The sequence below is a fragment of the Myotis lucifugus genome, unplaced genomic scaffold (assembly GCF_000147115.1).
Source record: "Myotis lucifugus unplaced genomic scaffold, Myoluc2.0 scaffold_61, whole genome shotgun sequence".
Lineage (NCBI taxonomy): Eukaryota > Metazoa > Chordata > Mammalia > Chiroptera > Vespertilionidae > Myotis > Myotis lucifugus.
The window spans coordinates 2715784-2735437 of record NW_005871109.1 but is presented as its reverse complement, the minus strand read 5'-3'; the positions used below and the strand labels follow the sequence as shown (position 1 = coordinate 2735437).

Here is a 19654-nt window from a genome sequence, read left to right as displayed (position 1 = left end):
CGGAAAGCATTCCACCCCCTACCAAAGCTGACTCCTGATTGCTAAGCATGAGTGAATAACAAAGGCCTCCTACCATTTATTCATTAATTAATAAATTGACATTTACTAGTAATTTCCAAGGTAGTGATTTAAAGAATCTGCTCAGAGCCAGAGCTGCCTAGGTTTAAATCTCCACTCCATCACTTACTAGAGTTCTGATCCTGTGTATTAGCCAGCATACGTTATGTTTGCTATGGTGTCTAGCCCATTTGAGCTTTTATAATAAAAATGCCATGGACTGGGTGGCTTATAAACAACAAACATTTATTTCTCACAGTTCTGGCGGCTGGGAAGTCCAAGATCAAGGTACCAGCAGATTCAGTGTCTGGGGAGAGCCTGCTTCCTGGTTTCATAGACCATAGATGGCTGGCTGTCTTATTGCTGTAGTCACATGGCAGAGGGCTCTCTTTTATAAGGGCACCAATGCCATTCATGTGTGCTCCACTCTCATGACCTCATCACCTCCCAAAGGCCCACTTCCAAATGCATCACATTGGGGATGAGGTTTCAATATATGAATTTTGAGGGGAATACAGATATCTAGTCTATAGCATATAGTAACAAATCAAAACCGAAATCTTAGTGGCTTAAAACGCCAAGGTTTATTTCTCACTCATATTACATTTCCATCATGAGGGAGAGGGAGTTGTTCTCACATAATAACTCAGAAATCCAGGGTGATGGAGATCCAGCTCCTTGTAGCTGTGGATGCACTTCAGCTTGTTGAGCACTTCAGGGTCTCATATCAGCAGTTAAATGCTTTAGTGAGAAGGGATACATGTCCATTCTACTTCTAGTGTATTGACCATTATCAGTCGAAAGGCCGTCTAACTAGAAGAGGATGGGGAAAATGATCCTCCCACATGCTTAGAAAGAGAGGAGACTGCCCAGTTGGCGTGGCTCAGTGGTTGGGCATTGACCTTTGAACGAGGAGGTCACAGTTTGATTCTGAGTCAGGCCACATGCCTTGGTTGTGGGCTCTATCCCCAGTGTGGGTCATACAGGAGGCAGCAGATCAATGATTCTCTCTCATTATTGATGTTTCTATCTCTCTTCCTCTCTCTTCTTATCTGCAATCAATCAATAAATATAAATATATATATATAAATATAAAAATATATATATGTGTATATATATATATATATATATAGAGAGAGAGAGAGAGAGAGAGAGAGAGAGAGAGAGAGAGAAGACACAGGAAGGGTGAGCACTGAAAGCTTCTATGATATCTTGGGCAAATTAGTTAACCTTTCATGGTTCCACTTCTTCATTTGTAGACTGAAGATATTAATAGTGTCTATTGTGAAAAGTTCTCATGAGGATTAAGCTAATATGCATAAAGTACTTTGAACTGTTTTTAGCACCTTATATCCAATGAGTGCTATTATTATGTACCAGTTATTGTGCTAAGCAGTAGGTACAAAACAGGGAATTAAACAGTTCTCTCCAACCTGGGAGTTCACACATTAGCAGCAAATAGAGACATATAAGTAATAATTCTGCAGGAAATCTGATTAATATCACTCTGGAAAATTATGTTAGTTCTGATGACTCAGTAATGCAGGAAGACAGGGCAGTATGAGAAGGTGGAACATGGGCTATGGAACCAGGCATTTCTTGGTTTGACTCTTGGCTCTGCCATTTACTGGCTGTGACGTGGGCAGATGATTCTCTCTCAGCCTCAGTATCCTTCTCTGTAAAACAGGAACTTAAAAACATTCTCCTGCAGTTAGTTGTGAGGTTTAAATGTGGAGCAGGTAGCATAATGTGCAACATGTAGTTCGATGAATAGACGTTATTATTTTGAATATATTCTTAAATATTCTAGATAAAACCTCTTTCTGCTGTTCTATTCATTTCAAGCCAATAAACATGCATAAAGCACCTTTACTCACTGAGTGCCACCCATACTCACTGGGGAATAGAAAACATAGCTTATCTATTTAAGGTCACATCAGTTTAAAGTTAAAACTGATCTCTCTTAGCGTTTTTTCTACCTCCCTCTCCCTTCATCTCTCTTTAAAATCAATAAAAACATAGTTTTTAGAAAGTGGGAGGAACTTAATAAGGTTCAGAAATTTCCTATTTAGAAAGGGTTCCAGAGTTTATATTGAGACAATAAAATGTATGCAGAAACAAAAGGGTGTGATGATGAGGCCTAAAACTTAAAATTCTGGGTTGTTGGCTATATATACATTTTTTATTTTATATGAGATGTAATAGTTTATAGATTATACATTTATTTCACAGTGTATTCAAAAGGTACCCTTAAAAATGGTACCCTCCAGAACTCGGAGATGTTCTGATCATACTAGTACTCCTGTTGCATATTGGGCTACACAGATTGGGCTACCAGCCTAGTTAATTTGCTTGGAAAATAATGGAAGTAGTTAGAGAATGTGTTTATGTTACATAATTTAAATTTTACCTACACATTTAATGCTATTTTGTTTCTTCTTCCTCATTCCTGACAGAAAAAGGACATATAACAACAGAAACCATTGGTTTCCAGGGAAGCCAGACACAGACACGGACACAGCTGCTGGAGAGAAAAATCTCTAGCTGTCTTCATTTCCGTCAACTTTCTGGAATCAGATTCTTTCCTGGCTCTCGAGAAGATCTGAATAGTGAAAGATGAGCAGTGGCCATCTGGTACTTCTGGGGAAGTGCCATTGGATCGTGAAGAAAGCTCTGGGCTAGGAGTTAGGAAAGAGGAGTGCTAACTCCAGTGACAGACCTGGCTCCTTGGATGGCCTTGAGTAGATTACTTGAACAATTTGGACCTTGGCTTTTCAGCTGTGGAACTTGGACTAAATTTGGTCTGTAGTCACCATAATACTCATACCATGACTCAAAGAGAGACTATGAAGCTTCATTCATTAATTCATTTGACAAATGAGAACCCACTATGTGTCAAGTATTTTTGTAGGCATCAGGCTCACAACAGTGAAAAAAACAACAACAAACGTCCTCCTGGAATTTATATTCTCCTGTCTGTAGTGACTCTATACAAATCCTGGGTCATTGAGAACAGCATCTATACATATAAAAAGCCAGCGACCAGAACGCCATAACGATCAGAATGACCGGTTGCTATGACGCCCACTGTGGCCAGTGAACCGTCCAGATCCGGGGTGGGACCAGCTGGCCAACTTCCCACGACCTCTCCCCCCAGCCAGTTCAACCCCCAATTAGCTCCCCCACTCCAATCAGGGGTGGGGCCAGCTGGCCCACTACCCACAGCCCCTCCCCATGGCCGGGGGCGGAGCCCCACTGGCTAATCGCCTGCGGCCTCTCCCCCCAGCCGACCCGGCCCTGATCAGCCCCAATCAGGGCAGGGCAGGCCTCCAACCTCCCACTGTCTTCTCCTCTTGACAGGCCTGGCCCCAATCTGCCCTGATTAGGGCCAGGCCGGCTGGACCCCAACCTGTGCATGAATTCATGCACTGGGCCTCTAGTCTTTAATAAACAGTAAAAGAAGGGTTGTTGTTTGTTTAGCATTAATGAAGTAAAGTTTGTTCTTTTAATACTTATCTGGGCATCATCTCCTTCCTCCAGAAGCCATTTCTTTAAAAACTCAAGTAGGCTAATTAGTTCCTTCTGTAAATTATTGCATTTTGTGCTATGACATTTATTCATAAAGTGTATGTATTTTTACATATTAATAGACATAAATAAATAATTCATATTGAAATTCTATGTTGGTGTTAGTCATCACAATCAGATTATGAACTCCTTGCAGAAGTCACCACTTACCCTCAGGCCCATAGCACAGTGCTGGGCCCCTGTAGGTACTGGGTGCATACTTACTTGCCTGCAGCTGAGCTTTGGGAAAATGCAGGATCTGAAACCCCATGGCCTCACTGACTTGACCAGGAAAAGCTTTCCGAGCAGGATTGCCTACAGCTAAAATTCCACTCATGAGCTCTTGCCAGGTTTCCTTTGCTCTGCATGTCCTTTCATGTCCCTGCATTTGTTTCCCAGACCAAGGCTTCCTCTTGCTAGCGTCCTGCTTCCACAGCTGTCAGCTCTCCAAGGCTGTGGAGCTATTCTCAGCGGTGCGTCCCCTAGCACATAGGCACCCAGAGTGGGTGGGCACATCACAGGGAATTCCCTAGAAATCAACTGAGATGTGGGAAGAAAATGTTAGAATACAAACCCACTGAGGTGTGAGAAGAAAATATTAGAATAAACACACGCATTTATTTGCCTTTTATTTTTTTAAAAAAGAAAACCGAGGATTTACTAACATTTTATGTGTGGATTGACATCAGCACTCCCACTCAGCATGCCTGTCTGATGGCCTCTTGGCCAATACTGTACCCAGGAAACTTGAAGGGAAGGGGAGCTCCCATAGCAAAGAGAGGGTCACTGAGGGTTCAGTGGGGTAGATTTACAGATTACGTTATCTGGTTTGCCCTCAGAAAACAGAAAAGTGGCTTTAAAAGATTCCTACAAAAAACAACAGTAGGACTATAATACCAACGATAGCAAATACTTACATAGCATGTAGTGCACACCAGGCACTGTCCTAAGTGCTTCGTCTCCAGTAATTCATTTAGCCTTCACAAAACCCTGTGAGGGTGGTACTGTTTTTATTCTCATTTTAAACATGAGAGTTTGAGTAAGTTGCCGGCCAATGGCAGAGCCTCAATTCACCTCAGACAGTGCTCTTAACCACAATATGATCCTCCTTTATAAGCACAAGGAAATGCAGGGCAAATACCTTTCCTCCTCCTGGTACAACTCAGGCACCTTAGGAAGCTAAAAGGCTGACCAGTGTGACAGTAAAACAAATTTTTATGAAACTACAAGAAGGTATTTGAAATGTGGATTTACATTCACTATCCTTAAGGGTGAACTTTGCCTTAAGTTGTTTCTTATGTCTGAGGATATTAGCCAATATTAGTAGGACGTGTATTGAATTTATAAATAAATGAACCAACATATACTGGTGCTTTATTAAATAAGCACCAGGTCAAAAACAATTGGAGACCACTGCCCTAGAGATTAACAGATAAACAAATTTCTATGAGTGTCGGGAAACTTGTACTCCAAATTGTTTATAGTGGTTATTTCCTAGGAATGACATTGTGCACACAAAAGAATTTTAAGATTAAATTCCCACTTATACTCTAGAGTTAAATAATGTTAGGATTTCCCACATTATATAAGAAAAGTTTAAAGAACAACATGTATTTCTATGTCTCTACTAACATCCCCAAAGTGCCTCACTTCTCAGCACAGCATTTAGGTTCTTCCATGATGTTTGTGATCCTCTTCTCTAGTTCTCAAAATGTCCCCGTTGCTTTGCCTTCCAGCAATTTCTTCTCACTGGTGTCTCTATTGGGCTGTCCCCACTCAGTTCAGTCTTTGGCCATTGCCTTGGGCATGTGACTCATACTGAGCCAATCACAAATAAAGGTGTTCATTTTTCTCACTGTAACACATCGTACAAATCATCTGAGGTCAAATGCCTTGTCCTGACAGACCCTATTTCTCTACACACTCAGGACTTTATGCATATATCTACTATATCTTTTCAACATATTTGTTTTAGTTATGGATATGGCTGCCACCTGTGATTGTGCAAGTTGTGCAAGGCACGCGGATGCCCAGCTAAGTGTGAGTGGAGGCTGAAGTCTAGTCTAAGCACTGCTCATCAAGCTGTGACCCCTGCAGTGGCCTTTTCTGATTCACACATTAGATAGCACTGTTCTAACTAGATTGTAAGCTCCCTAAGAGTAGAGAACATACTTGTTCATCATCAGGCACAGTTCCTGGCAGCATACCTTGTCAGAAGACTCTCAATAAATTTCCGTTGAATTGCATTTCAGAGTACATTTGCAGACAGAAAACTCTTACATGCTCCATCGTTTAAATCTTCTCTATTCAGTTAGGCAAGAAATTAGTGACCACACTGACTTTATGCTCTCTTAAACATCTATCACCTCATCAAACACCTTAGGGATAGTCAGTGGAAATTAATTTATTATGATAAGCGACCCTAGCTCATTTTCCATTCTTTCCATCACATTTTTGTATCTACTTTATGATCCACTTTCTCAGTTTTATTTATTGTATTTTAGCTTCCAAAGAGCCTTGTAAGATTGTAGTGCTCACACATAATAAATTTTGAATTTGTAGTAAAATTAATGAGACATTGAGTGTGGCTAAGAATTTATGATTCCTCATAAATACCAGTGTCATATACACAATAAGAATTCAATGTTGATTACTGACAAAAATTATGATGATGATTGAGGTTCAAAACATATTCTGCTACTGATAAGTAAATGAGGTTGAAGCTTCTGTGTTGTTGTTTTTTTAAATAGGAAAAAGGCCTATTGCTATGCATGTAGAAAAGTCTATCAACAACTAACATAAGTTGCAATTTTATTTTTTTTTACCAGAGACTGATGAAAACTAATGAGAAAATATTCCTTTACTTATTTGTCCAAGTCTGGGAAAGGTTTTGATAGACCAATTTAGATGATAACATGCAAAAGAAACTGCCTGATTTATATAAAGATGGAAGATGAGGAAGAGGGGGGAAAATAACAACTACTATTTATCTTTTTAAAGAAAAAGTTCACTTTTGGAATATTTAGAGAGTGATTGATAATCTCCCACAAAAGAGCACCTATAAAGATTAAATAACTAAGTATATAAAAAATGATCATAAGTGGTAATATTTAGTCTAGTGAAAATCATCAAGTAATTTAAAGACCCGTTTGAACATTTAAAAGTAAGGGGTCAAGAAGTAAAAGTCATTTTGCTGAAGTTTTAAAAGAAGGCCAGAGACTTTGAATCATCCAACTTCATTAAAAATTAAAAGTGAAAAAAAATTAAAAGTGATTAGTCTCTTTCACTGAAAATAAATTATACTGATCACATAACCATTAGGAAGTTAAAATATATTCTATGGAAATATATTCTATATGTTAAAATGTATTCTATAGCATCTATAGAGGCAAACAAGAACTTACCTATGGTAAAAGATTTTGGAGTCAGACTGCTTGGGTTCGAATCCTAGCTCCACCATTTATTAGCCTTGTGACCCTGGCAATTTACTTAACTTCCTTATTCTTGTTTCTTTTGCTGAAAAATGTGGATACCAATTGTACCCAACTCAGAATGTTATTGTGGGAAGTAATGAGATATTATGTGTAAAGTATTATCACAGGACCTGGGCCATAGTCAATATTCAATAAAAATTTACAATTGTTATTAGATATATAAGAGATATCATAGAGAATATAAGGCAGAAAGTAAAAAACCATAAAAGTTTTCAAATATTGAGCATCTACAATGTGTCAGTCATCATGTTAGTTAAATGAGTTGTTTTAAAATTATATAAAAGGCACACATGGTCCCTGGTAAAAGAATGAAAAGAATACAGCATGGTTTAATGTGAAAGTGAAAAATAAAAGATCCCAGCTAACATCAACATTGACATTGACAATCTCTGCTCCAAGGAATATGGAGATAACCACTATAAATTTTCTTTTTTGTGATGTAGGATCATATGCTACTAGAGATTTCTATGGCCATAATCAAATATATACATACTAGAGGCCTGATGCACGAAAATTTGTGCAAGAGTAGGCCTTCCTTCTCCCCCCCCCCCCACCCCCAGCTGCCGGCAACAGCTTCCCTCCAGCTGCCAGCAGGCACCCGAGACCTGGGCTGGCTTTCCTCTGGCCCCGGCTTCATCAGGAAGGATGTCTAGAATGATGTCTGGTCTAATTAGCATATTACCCTTTTATTATTATAGATAACCCCCATCATTTAGTATACAAATGCTATATATACTACTCACCACCTAGTTTTTTTTTCATTTACTATGTTTAGTTTTCTTTTTATATTACTTTAAGAAGTAAACTTCATTTTGGAATATTTTGGATTTATAGAAAGTTGTAATATGAATTTACATGAAATATGTAATATGAACATATTATATAACCAAGGCACATTTGTCAAAAATAAGAAATTAACATTGGCATATTAATATTAACTAAACTATGAACTTTATTCAGATTTCACTAGTTTTTCTGCTAATGTCCTTTTTCTGTTCCAGGATCTAAGCCAGCATGCCATGGTGCATTTAGTCCATGTCAATTTTTATGTTCCCACCTCAGTCTACTTTTAACAACTGCATGGTATTATGGATGTACCATAATTTACATAATCCTACTGATAAATTTTCATGTTGTTTCTAGTTTTTGGTTATTACCAACAATATATATATATATATATATATAAAATAGAGAAATATGCTAATTAACTGGGATGCCATAACACAGTGGTTCTCAACCTTCCTAATGCTGTGACCATTTAATACAGTTCCTCATGTTGTGGTGACCCCCAATTTCATTGTTAGAAATTGAACATAATTAAAGCATAGTGATTAATCACAAAAACAATATGTAATTATATATGTGTTTTCCAATGGTCTTAGGTGACCTCTGTGAAAGGGTCGTTCGACCCCAAAGGGGTCGCGACCCACAGGTTGAGAACCACTGCCATAACAGGTCGACCTGACAGGAGGTTGCGTGTGCAGCATCTGGGCAGGGTGGCAGGGGCCTCCACGTGCCTGTGCTGGGGGAGGGCCTGATCAGCAGCCGCTGCAGCTGCTTCAAGGGCCCAAGAAGGAGGCAGGGCTGGACTGGAGGGTAGGCAGCGCCGCACGATTTCGAATCATGCGCTGGGCTCCTAGTATTATAATAAACATCATTATATGTGTATCTTTGTTCATTTGTGCTTGTAGTATAATTTTAGAATTAAAACTACTGGGTCAAAAGATATGTGCATTTTATGTATAATTTTGATATACATAGTGCCATATTCCCTTCAAAAAAGTTTACACTAATTCATAAAATTTAAATAAGCCATTTCCCCATAAGTCTTGCTAATTTGGGAGAGAAAATGGCATGTTGTTTTCATTTGCAGTTCTTTAATGAAAAATAATGTAAAGCATCTTTTCAGATATTTATTGGCAATTTATATTTCATTTTTTATGAAGTTCCAATTTATCTCTTTTTAGTATTCCTCTATTGGTTGTTCGTCTCTTTCTTATTGATTTATAAGAGCTCTTTTATATTAAGGAAATTGGCCATTTGTCATATTTCTTGCAAATATCCTTCCAGCTGAAATTTTGTCTTTTCAGTTTATACTAACATTTTGCTACACACAATCTAAGTTTTTTATTGTTTTATTATTTTTATTGATTAATTTTTAGAGCAAGAAAGGAAGGGCGAGAGAGAGAAACATTAATTTTGTTTTTATACTTGTTTATTCATTCATTCATTCGTTTCTTCTGCAACTTTGGAGTTTAGCGAGGATGCTCTAACCAACTGAGCTATACAGCCAGAGCCTAAAATTTTTAAATTACCATCTTATTCTTTACACTTCTGGTTCTTGTTTTTGTTCCATGACAATATTATTATAAAATATTCACCTTTGTATACATTATTTCTCATCCTCACAATTCTATAAAGTAATATTCCAATGAATGCTTGATAGGTAGGAATATTGAGATCTCTTCAAACACCAAATTTATAAATACTACTTTATTGCAAAGATCTTACATCATCATTTAAAAAGATTAACACCATGACTCCAACTTTGTTTTATTGGACTGATCCTTATTTTGGACCTTGAAATTTGAGTGTTTGCAGAACCCTAGAGAAGGCTAGGATGAACCATGACCAATTTGCCTTTGGTTGCCCTATGCTCTGATAATTGTGTTTCCTCCTTCTATACGCTTGCTAAGGCATTCTCTGTGATGTGAGCCTCTTTTTGTGTTGAACACATTGACCTATACAACCTTTTTTAAAATGAATTTCTTCAACTCAGAAAGAGGCAAGCACATCTGTAGCAATGATTTTTATTTTTTTAGTTTATGTCAATAGAAAAATGCTATGTCAGGTCCTTGAACCAATCTTTCTTTGTGGTCAAAGTGGGTTGAGAACTCCACTAATGTCCTCACTCTATTGCTTCATAAACATATTTGTACATGTTCCTAGGTTTCTCCTGAATTTCATTTTCTAAGTATCATGTTTCCTGTTCTTATTTTTACACCAATAGCCATCTTTTTAATATTTACTAGGTTTCTACTCAATCGATGACTTTTTTGGTAGTGGTCGAAGCACTCACTGAAATAGTTTCTTGAATGGATTTTTCTTGTTTTCTTATTGATGGTGTCTTTTCTGTTACAAATATAAGCCATTGACTAATTTTACATTCTACTCTAACTTAACAAAAGAGCCTATCTCATGGCTAAGATCAGTAACTTTATTAATTTCTTCAATCTCAGTGTTAATAGTTGAATTTCTTTTCAGAGCCATTTTCAAAAAAGAAAATATTAAGCATTTTCAGGGAGATACTATGTAAATGGAGAAGAGTAGGCACCAATGAAACAATCAAAGTGTAGTTGTTGGAGTTATTAACAAGAGTTATTAATTAGCTGAATGACCATGGGGGAACCTGGGAGGGGTATATGTGTTCTCTCTAGCTTAGCAACTTTCCTGCAAATTTAACATATCTAAAATAAAAAGTGTATTTAAGCCCTAGACAGTTTGGCTCAGTGGATAGAGCATCGGCATGCAGACCGAAGGTTCCTGGGTTTGATTTTGGTCAAGGGCACTTACCTCGGTTGCTGGCTCTTCCCCGGCTGAGGATCTGGTTCGGATATGTGCAGTGCAGGAGGCAACCAATCGATGTGTCTCTCTCACACAATGCTGCTCTCTTTCCCTCTCTCTTCCACTCTCTCTAAAATCAATGGAAAAATATCCTTGAGTGAGGATTTAAAAAAAAAGTGTATTTAAAAATGTTCATGGTAATAAAAGTGCTTCGTTTATTTTAACTAGTTTATTTACTCAACAAATATTTAAAAGAACCTGCTATATGCCAGGTATTGTTAGGTCTGCATAGTGCAGCTCAGTCTAGTGCTGGGATAATTATAGCCAGTATGTGTTGATTGCTTAATATTTGCTAGGCAGTGTCCTGCTGACATCAAAGGTTCCATATCAATTTCCTTAATGTAAGATGGGGCTAGTGGTAGTAGCTATGCATAGAGTTGAGAGAATTGAATAAAATAATATGTGTAAAGCACATAGAACAGGGCTGGAGACTATATATATATAAATAAAATTTTTTTTTTACACTTCTGGGTTTTATTTGGTGAGATTATATATATATATATATATATATATATATATATATATATATATATATATATAAAACCTATCTTAACTGTTAAAGTTTTGTCATTATTTTCTTCACTATTTAATATAATCTTACAAAGTGGGGCTATTATTATCTTCATTTTATGGATAAGAAAAGTAAAGCTTAGTGAATTTATGAGATCTATCCAAGAAAAGTCATACAGTTAATAATAACAGAGGTAGAATTCAAATTTAAGTAACCAATTTTCAGCTATTTCAGCTATGCAGTCTCCTGCATTTTGGCTAATATATAAAGTTTAAACTTCCTCTTTAGCACAATTATTTAGGGCTACATAGATATCATGAACTTTTCTGCTCAAAACTGCAAATGTTAAATTGGTAAATGCCAAGGGTCTACTTTAATAGCCCTATTTTCTAGTTGAGAAAAAAGAGGTTCAGAGCTTGGATCTCAAAACAGGTCAGTCAGGCTCCAAAGCCACATCACACTTTATTAAAACACTAGAGGCCCAGTGCACAAAATTTGTTCATAGGTGGGTCCCTAGCAGCTGCCGGCTGCCAGCCAGGGCTTTCCTTCATTCTGCGCCACCCCCTGGTGGACAGCGCACATCATAGCAAGCGATTAAACTCCCGGTTGGTCGAACTCCTGAGGGGACACTTTGCATATTAGGCTTTTATATCTATAGATAGTCATGGTCAAAATTTATATTCGCATTAATGAAATACCATTTAACATTGTTACTAATAATTACAGTTATAGTGGTGAACATTATTACTAGCTCTTTAAATTGTACAATATGACTGACTACATGGCTTTTTAAAGATAGTTGAATATATAGAAACTAGAGGACTGGTGCACACAATTCATGCACAGGTAGGGTCCCTAGGCGTGGCCAGTGATCAGGGCCGATCTGGGAGTGATGGCAGGGCGATCAGGGGCCCCTCCATGGCACCTGCCTTGACCGGCCTGGTGCCGCCCACTCGCTGGCCCCAACCCCCGCCATTGCTGCCAGTTGCCTCCCCCTTCAGGGCGACCGGTGCAGCAATTGTGGGGTCCCCGCTGGCACCCGCCTTGGCTGACCTGGGGCCTCCGGGCTGAGGACAGCTCCTGCATTGAGCGTCTGCCCCCTGGTGGTCAGTGCATGTCATAGTGACTGGTCGTTCTGCAGTTCATTGATTTGCATATTAGGCTTTTATTATATAGGATATTTCACAAAGAATGTTTTTTTCTAAGAACAAAGGGTCTTAAAATACAAAATAAAAGAAATAAGTACTTTTATTAACATGAACATTTTAAAATACACATTTATTGTATATAAGTTTTAGATTTGCAGAAAAGCTGCTAAGATAGAACAGAGTACCCCTCCTGGGTTCCTCCATTGTCAACATCTTACATGACCATCTACAGTTGTCAAAACTAAGAAGCTGACATTGAAACATTATTAGTAAGCAAATTACAGATTTTATTTGGATTTTACCAGTTTTTCCATTAATGTTCTCTTTTTGTTTCAGGATCCAATTCAGTGTACCACATGGCATTTACTTTCCATGTCTTCCCAGTTTCCTCTTGTCTGTGATAATTTCTCTTTCATTGTTTTGTTTGTTTGTTTGTTTGTTGCTGTTGTTGTTTTAGCTTAACTGTCTTGAGGAATAATAGCCAGGTATCCCATAGAACAGCAGTTCTCAACCTGTGGGTCGCGACCCCTTTGGGGGTTGAACGACCCTTTCACAGGGGTCGCCTAAGATCATCGGAAAACACATATATAATTACATACTGTTTTTGTGATTAATCACTATGCTTTAATTATGTTCAATTTGTAACAATGAAAATACATCCTGCATATCAGATATTTACATTATGATTCATAACAGTAGCAAAATTACAGTTATGAAGTAGCAACAAAAATAATTTTATGGTTGGGGGTCACCACAACATGAGGAACTGTATTAAAGGGTCGTGGCATTAGGAAGGTTGAGAACCACTGCCATAGAATGTTTCCCAATCTGGTTTCATGTAACGTATTTTTCATGTTTTGATTGGAGTTATATTGTGAACATTTTAAAGTGAAGTAAAAAAGAAAAAGAATCCAAAATAATTTATAAGGAAAAGCAACAAGCCTCTGATCTACACCCGTACTAGCATTTTTAAAATGGGAATCTCACCTTAAAAAGGTCATTAATTTTAAAAAAAAATTATTAAGCATCTACTATGTGCCAGGCACTGTTCTTTATTCAACAAATATTTAAAAGAACCTGCTATATTCCAGGTATTGTTAGGTCTGCATAGTGCAGCTCAGTTTAGCGCTGGGATAATTATAGCCAGTATATGTTGATTGTTTAATATTTGTTTAATAGGCACAGAGAATATACATTAATGACAATCAGCTTAGACTGAATGTCTATGGAAGTCCTCTCTGAAGTGGTAACATTTGAGAGGCCCAAATGACAAGATGGAACTAGAAAAGAACAACTAGAAAAGAGCAATCAAGATATAGTGGGTGGGTCATTGTTGTAAAAGGAAGAGTGATAGATAAGATGAACAAGCTAGACAGGCTAGATTACATTGGATTTTACAGGCCATGGTTAGGAATATGGGTTTTAAAAAGATGCTGTATGGAGTGTGAATTGTTGGAGAATAATAGTAGAAGCCAGGAGCCCAGTTAGGAAACAATTGCATTATAATATTTCTAGAGGCCCAATGCACGAAATTTGTGCAAAGGGCTTGGCCCTTGCAGCCCTGGCTTTGTCTGGAAGGTTGTCCGGGTGGTCATTCTGCCATTCAGCCCTTCGGTCGATTTGCATATTATGCTTTTATTATTATAGACTAGTAGCCTGGTGCACAAAATTCGTGCACATTGAAAGGGAATTAAATAGAGGAACATAATTTGGACTCACTATCTAATATCAATAATATGTGAGCGTGAGGCAGTCCGCATTTCTGAAATTCAATGACATGAATTTTAGCTATTACTTTGCCAAATAAATGGAATTTACAGATATCATTTAAAAGAGCATTCAGCTTCATATTAAAAACTCTAGCTACCAAGTCAGGTCTGTTTTCAACTTTTTGCCAGCATTGTAAATTGTTTGCAATATCTGCCCATTTGGGGTTGCACGTCATGGTTATGAATAAATCGGGCTTGCCATACCTCATTACAATTGCCATAGCATCCTGATATCACTGCTGCATATTTCTGGGACTACCCTCAAAAGATGATGGAAGTATTATCATCTTACCAAACGGCACATTGTCCTTTTCAGATCTAGATTTGAGATAATCCATCAAATCACTATATTTTTCAACTCTCAACTTAGATTGGTTTGCTTTGATGAAATTTATCCGATTGGCCTCCATTTTTTAATACGAATCCACGAAAAACTGTTGAGTTAATTTTCCTGCATTTAAAATAGGATTAAATGTGTCCCGCACAGAGAGATGAAATCCATAATACTGCATTTGTGTGACGCGTGTCCTTACATTTTGTCTAGTATTATTGTCTATTACACTGTTGTCTCTGAGTCTTAATGCAATATCTGTTCCCCAGCCTTTTTCACCATGTGGAAAAGCAATAGGATATGTCATTGCATCTAATATAGGAAACAGGATATTGATTGTTTCATTTTAGTGGCACTTGGATTATTGGGATCTGGTTTACAATGAATGAGCAAGTCCCTTTCAAAAGGAGGTTCTCCATCTTCATTTCTGAATATGACAGCAACCTCGGTTACATGGGGAGAATTATATCTACCCGGGTCACTGTTACGATCGTATTTAATCGCCATTGTTACCTCTGTGGGAGCAATACCTTTTGTTGCTGCTTTAGATTGGGCTTCCTTTTCTACCTCATGTAGCATCTTGTACGATTTTGTTAATTCATTTATTTCATGCATGAGGTTGTTGATGTTGATCATGAGTCTTTCTGAGCAGCCCTGGTTTTCTGGCATTGCTAATCTTTTACTTGTAGCTTCGGCTGTATCCAAAATATAGAGTTGACCAAACTTCTGAGAAACACCATCAGAAGGATGTAAAGTTCCAGTACGGTGATAAACTTGTCCGTGTATTCTAAAACAGTATGGCCCATATCCTGATGACGATGCAATATTTGCACCCATGGAAGCAAAAGCAAAAGAACTATTTATGGAATGAATATTTTCCATGAAATTTTTACTGTCAGAATCTTTGTTTGTCATTAATCTTTTTAAATATGCCAGGTAATCTGGGAAATACATATCATTTAGACAGACTTTCCCTTTGCCACAACATCGAGTAAATTTCCCATCGGATGGTTTTTCATCCGAGAAATTTAGTGATAGGCAAAATTCACATCTACAGTCATTCCACCACAACTATGTTCGAGGATTGCATCCTCATGTACTCCATTTTCGCTGAGAAGGCAGTTCCTACTGGTATTAGTAGTACTTGTTGATGACTGTTCTCTCGACATATTCTGTCGTCACCACCGCCTTCTTTCAACTTTAAAGGCACACTGGTCTTTAGACATTTTCTGTCGATAATGCCGGTGTTTTTTGGCATCAGAGCAGCGTTTTTCCAGTAGCTGGTGTTCAGATACATCCTGTCGCAAGCACCGCCTTCTTTTAAAAGATCAGATGCACGCTGCTCTGCAGACACTTTCTGTTGATAACGCCGGCATCTTTCGGCTACTGAGCTACGTTGTATCAACAGTTGTTCTTTAGACATAGTCCCACCTCTCTACTGTCGCAGTCTGAGATCCAGGTGAATGAGAGTCCTGTCTATCAGGCCACTGAGAGCTGTCTGACCAATGGCTGATTCTGGCTGATTCTGTGGGGGTGGGACATCCTCCTCCGTGCTGTCAGTTTCCACAGCTGTGATGAGAAAGCTGGGGTGACAGAGGGAGCCTTGCCCTCCAGGCCGCCCTCTCTCTCTTGTTCTGTTCTATGTTCAGCAGTCTCCTGCTCTGCCAAGTCCTCCAAAGCTCCCGCTCTCCGCCAGCAAAGTCCCAGGAGTCCGCAGGCATGGCTAGGCTTCGACGGCCGCGCCTCCAGACTGGCGAAAGTCCTGGGAGCCCGCGGCCGCGGCCGCCGTTGTCTCCTGGGGCGCTTGACACCTGTGTATGCAAATTAAACGCCATCTTTGGCGGGTAATTTGCATAGTCACTTGGATTGGCTGGTGGGCGTGGCTTTGTGGGCATGGCTTGAGCGTAGCGGAGGGACGGTTAATTTGCATGTTCCTCTCTTATTATATAGGATAGGCAAGATAAGCTGATTATTAGAATGCGATGGGCAGCAGTGGACATAAAGAAAAGTGGTTGGATTGGAATATATTTCAGAGGAGGAAGCAACAGCATTTATTAATAAGTTGAATATAAGATGAAAATTCTCTACTTTTTGCCTTGATACTAGATTGCACCATCCATTTAGTTTATCAAGGTGTGGGAGGCTTGAGATTCAAATGTTTTGCTCAGGTCAACTTAAATTTGAGGTATTTAGAGTAATCAAAAAGGTCGATGAATATATGAGTTTGGAGTCTATGGGAGAGGTCAGGGTTGGAGTCAAAATACAACTATAAAATAAACACATATATATGTAGTATCAGTAACTTCATTTACTAGGGAGAGCAGCCACATACCTCTATTTGTTCATTTATTTGTTAATCAGTTAATGCAGTCATATTCTCTTTCCAGAAATACTTACTGTATACCCATCAACCTATCAGAGTCTAGTACAGTTATGCCACTGGCCTCTAAAGAGAAGAGGGTGTAACTAGAGAATGTGGATCATGGGAAGAAAATATTACTACTTTTAAAAAATATAGTGGATCATGGGAAGGAAATACTATAACTTTTTAAAAAATATTTATATTTTTCTAAGAAAAATAAAATATTTTACAAATATTTAATATATAGACTTACACTGGCATCTCATTATTAGAGTGAAAAGTGCAAATTATGCAATGTGGAGAATAATTCAGGCATTTCTTTATTTTATTTCCTTTCAATATATTGTGATATATTCCAGTTTATGTGTTCTGGGCTAAGCAGATTTCCCAATTACATTATTATTTCATTGAACTAACCCCCACTAAAATGAAAGTAGCTAAAAAAGATTTTGGGAAAGAAAACATAAGTTGGAGCTCATAATGCAAGCATAAGCAAAAATGACAAGAATAGAGATGACATGTCTACTTCTAGCATGAGCTCTAATGAAGTCATCTTATTAAGTAGTGGAGATGACATTTTGAAATCAGAGATTTGGAAACATTTCATTACGTGATTTTGATGCAAAATGTATGTATTTTACCCAAGGCTGGAACTACCATGAGACAAGTGAGGCATTCACCTTGGGTGTACGATTTAAGGGAGCCCCCAAAATGCAGTAATCAAGATGACCATTTTAAAAAGTCAAAATTAATGCAAAAATCTGTGATGAACAAAATATCAAAATTTTATAGACAAGATTAGTACCTTTAAAAAAAGCATACATATACACTAAAACTTGTAGACAGAATTTTCTAGCCTATTTAAAAATCCTCAGAGCAATGATTCCAGAGAGTTTTGAACCCGTTTGTTAAGAATATAAAAATGCAACATCTTCTGGCTGACAACAGGGAAAAGAGAGAGTTACTAGTTTAATGTCTACAAAAACTTTCCACGATTGGTGGATGGAAGTGATAAAAATGGAAACGCATTAGGAAGAGCGGCTAAGGATAAAGATGTACTTCTTCCATTAGGATCTACTTATCTTTGTGAGTTATCTTTTTCAGCTTATGATGGCCATTAAAATGAAGAACAGAAATAACCTGAAGATTGAATCAGACATTTTAATAACTTTCACAAGATATTAAAGATTTTTACAAACATTGAACCCTAGGCAATCATATTGCTTTCACTAGATATTTTTACTGAGTGTAACAAGGGTTTTTCTACCATTCATCTAAAAATAACTCTTACAGTTACTTTAAATGTTTGTTTCATCTTTATCTTATCCTTTTTAAATTAAAAAAATCATACCCAACAGGACGTGCATTTGACTTACATGAGTATATAGGCTTTTTTTTTTTTTCTATTTCGTAATAGAGTGCAATCAAAAACAGTTTGGAGGAGCACGGGTAGAGGTAGGTAATGCTGTGGGTGTTGGGAACGAGGCAGGCTCATATCATCTCCGCGTGCTGTCCAGTCATTGTATCCACGGGGGTCTTCATGACGGACACCCCACTCAGTCTTCATAAAGTTTTTTTAAGAATTCAATCTATTGGGGCGACATTGGTTAGTAAAAGGAAAGTTTTGAGGAATGAGTAGGGTTTGGAAAAATAACTATGGCACCATGCTTACTGCTAGAGGAGAGGCAAGTCCTCTAAAAACATTTTAAAAGCGGATCATAGGCTCCAACCGCAGCCCTACTCCCTGCAGCCATTTCAGCCCCAGGCGTGAACCTGTTGCAGAAGGAAGTAGCTTTAAAGGCTGCAGGGGATTGCGGCTGCAATGGAGGGGTGTGTGTGAGTGTGTGTGTGTGAGTGTGTGTGGGTGACACCACTGCTCTGAGGCCGGGGCTGTGGCCTCCCCAAACGGGAGCCGGCCCCTTGTGTCGGGAGGGTGGGGAGAGGGGAGAGAAAACAGCCCTTTCTGCTTCGGGCCGTGTTGAGGGCCGGGTGTCGGGAGGTAACCCGGGGTGCTTTCTCTTCCCGGCCGAGGCCAGGGCACGTGCCCAGGGGGTGACGTTCAGGCGCTTTCCTCTCCCGCCAGGAGAGCAGCATCGGCGGTGCGATCGGGGAAGGAAGGGGCGTTGGGCGCCAGGGTCTCCCCGGTGGGCAGGGAGGACGGGGAGCCCGGGAGCGCTCGGAGGACTCGGAGGAGGCCTGGTCCCTCCTCCGCCGGCAGAGGGAGCGCCGAGGTGGACGGCCCGGAACCCCGCTCAGGAAAAAGCGTCTGCATGGCCGCGCCACCAATTCGGTGCCCCTCGGGGCTGGGGAAGACCTGAAGTCACCAAACACAGGCGACAGCTGCCTCATCACCGCGGGCGCCAGGCTCGCAGCCCGACGGCCTGAATTCTCGCGAGAGCGGCCGCCGCCATTTTTCCATTGATAGCCGCGGGCTGGGGGAGGGGCCGACAGCTACGGCGACGGCGGCGGCAGCCGAGCGGCGGGTCGGTCTCTGCGCGCTGGTGTCAGGCCCAGGCTGAGGCCTCCGCGGTGGCAGGAGCGCGGGCGGCGGAGAGCATGACTGCCGCCGCCGTTCTCTCCTGAGCCGCCGCACCTCCCCACTCCCCCGGCAGGGCGGAGCGGAGCGGCCGGAGTCTGAGCGATGTTGCCCGGAGAGAGAACCAACTGGTCCCGAAAGAGGTGAGGGGCCGCCCAGCGCAGGAGCTACTAGCCCGAGCCTGCGCCGCTGGAGTAAGAGCAGGCCCGGCCGAGGGCGGCCTGCGGCGCAGCTGTTGACAGCCCAGCTCGGTGC

General features: G+C 39.6%; 1 protein-coding gene and 1 long non-coding RNA gene across 9 annotated transcripts in view; one reads left to right on the top strand and one right to left on the bottom strand.

Moving 5' to 3' along the window:
• Nucleotides 1–18006: 18006 nt before the first annotated feature.
• LOC106697314 overlaps nt 18007–19654 on the bottom strand; it is a 3285-nt gene continuing 1637 nt past the window's right edge. Inside the window, exon 2 of the long non-coding RNA XR_001348390.2 lies at nt 18007–18452. This is a non-coding gene — a long non-coding RNA (uncharacterized LOC106697314). The remainder of the gene's footprint in view (nt 18453–19654) is intronic.
• USP47 (ubiquitin specific peptidase 47) overlaps nt 19305–19654 on the top strand; it is a 96269-nt gene continuing 95919 nt past the window's right edge. For 3 of the 8 annotated variants that reach the window (XM_023754532.1, XM_023754531.1, XM_023754530.1), the window contains exon 1: nt 19327–19542. The gene's annotated coding sequence lies outside the window, so the exon portion shown is untranslated. Of the gene's footprint in view, nt 19543–19654 lie in introns of all 8 variants that reach the window. The other 5 variants (XM_023754534.1, XM_023754533.1, XM_014456603.2 and 2 more) reach the window with 3 other exon arrangements.